The sequence below is a fragment of the Chiloscyllium punctatum genome, chromosome 2 (assembly GCF_047496795.1).
Source record: "Chiloscyllium punctatum isolate Juve2018m chromosome 2, sChiPun1.3, whole genome shotgun sequence".
In the NCBI taxonomy this organism is placed as follows: domain Eukaryota; kingdom Metazoa; phylum Chordata; class Chondrichthyes; order Orectolobiformes; family Hemiscylliidae; genus Chiloscyllium; species Chiloscyllium punctatum.
Window position 1 is genome coordinate 2190230 of NC_092740.1, and position 1921 is coordinate 2192150.

Below are 1921 nucleotides of genomic sequence, written 5' to 3' on the forward strand. Positions count from 1 at the left end.
GCATTCCACCCTTACTACTCTCTGAGTAAAGAAACTCCCTCTGCCATCTGCCCTATACCTATCACCCCTCAATTTAAAGCTATGCCCCCTCGTGCTCACCGTCCCCATACTTGGAAAAAGGCTCTCCCTGTCCACCCTATCTAACCCTCTGATTATCTTCTATGTCTCTATTAAGTCACCTCTCAACCTTCTTCTCTCTAACGAGAACAGCCTCAAGTCCCTCAGCCTTTCCTCGTAAGACCTTCCCTCTATACCAGGCAACATCCTGGTAAATCTCCTCTGCACCCTTTCCAAAGCTTCCACATCCTTCTTATAATGCGGTGACCAGAACTGTACACAATACTCCAAGCGCGGCCACACCAGAGTCTTGTACCCCAGCTGTAGTATAACCTCATGGTTCCAGAACTCGATCCCTCTATTAATAAAGGCCAAAACACTGTATGCCTCCTTAACAACCCTGTCAACCTGGGTGGCAACTTTCAAGGATCTGTGTACCTGGACACCGAGATCTCTCTGCTCATCTACACTACCAAGAATCTTACCATTAGCCCAGTACTTTGCATTCCAGTTACTCCGACCAAAGTGAATCACCTCACATTTGTCCACATTAAACTCCATTTACCACCTCTCAGCCCAGCTCTGCAGCTTATCTATGTCTCTCTGTAACCTACAACATCCTTCGTCACTATCCACAACTCCACCGACCTTCGTGTCGTCTGCAAATTTACTAACCCACCCTTCTACGCCCTCATCCAGGTCGTTTATAAAAATGACAAACAGCAGTGGACCCAACACCGACCCTTGCGGTACACCACTGGTAACTGGACACCAGGATGAACATTTCCCATCAACCACTGCCCTCTGTCTTCTTTCAGCAAGCCAATTACTGATTCAAACAGCTATATCTCCCACAATCCCATCCTCCGCATTTTGTACAACAGCCTACTGTGGGGAACCTTATCGAACGCCTTGCTGAAATCCATATACACCACATCAACCGGTTTACTCTCATCTATCTGTTTGGTCACCTTCTTAAAGAACTCAATAAGGTTTGTGAGGCACGACCTACCCTTCACAAAACCGTGATGACTATCCCTAATCAAATTATTATTTTCTAGATGATTATAAATCCTATCTCTTATAACCCTTTCCAACACTTTACCAACAACTGAAGTAAGGCTCACTGGTCTATAATTACCAGGGTTGTCTCTATTCTCCTTCTTGAACAGGGGAACCACATTTGCTATCCTCCAGTCTTCTGGCAGTATTCCTGTAGACAATGATGATTTAAAGATCAATGCCAAAGGCTCGGCAATCTCCTCCCTGACTTCCTTGAGGATCCCAGGATAAATCCCATCTGGCCCAGGGGACTTATCTATTTTCACACTCTGCAGGATTTCTAATACCTCTTCCTTGTGAACCTCAATCCCACCTAGTCTGGTATCCTGTATCTCAGTATTCTCCTCAACAACATTGTCATTTTCTAGAGTGAATGGTGTTGAAAGATATTTATTTAGTGCTTCCCCTATCTCCTCTGACTCCACACACAACTTCCCACTACTCTCCTTGATTGACCCTAATCTTACTCTCGTCATTCTTTTATTCCTTAAATACCTAGAGAAAGCCTTAGGGTTTACCCTGATCCTATCCACCAACAACTTCTCATGTCTCCTCCTGGCTCTTCTGAGCTCTCTCTTTAAGTCTTTCCTGGCTCCCTTGTAACCCTCAAGTGCCCGAACTGAGCCTTCACATCTCATCCCAACATAAACCTCCTTCTTCCTCTTGACCAGAGATTCAACTTCCTTCATAAACCACGGCTCCCACACTCTATATCTTCCTCCCTGCATGTTCGGTACATATTTATCTCGGACACACAGTAGCTGTCCCCGTGAATAAGCTCCACATTTCTAATGTGTCCATC

The 1921-nt window shown here is 45.2% G+C and overlaps 1 protein-coding gene across 1 annotated transcript in view; it reads right to left on the bottom strand.

Moving 5' to 3' along the window:
* agxt2 (alanine--glyoxylate aminotransferase 2) overlaps positions 1-1265 on the bottom strand; it is a 60231-nt gene extending 58966 nt beyond the window's left edge. Inside the window, exon 1 of the mRNA XM_072592820.1 lies at positions 1199-1265. The gene's annotated coding sequence lies outside the window, so the exon portion shown is untranslated. The remainder of the gene's footprint in view (positions 1-1198) is intronic.
* Between the last annotated feature and the right edge of the window lie 656 nt (positions 1266-1921).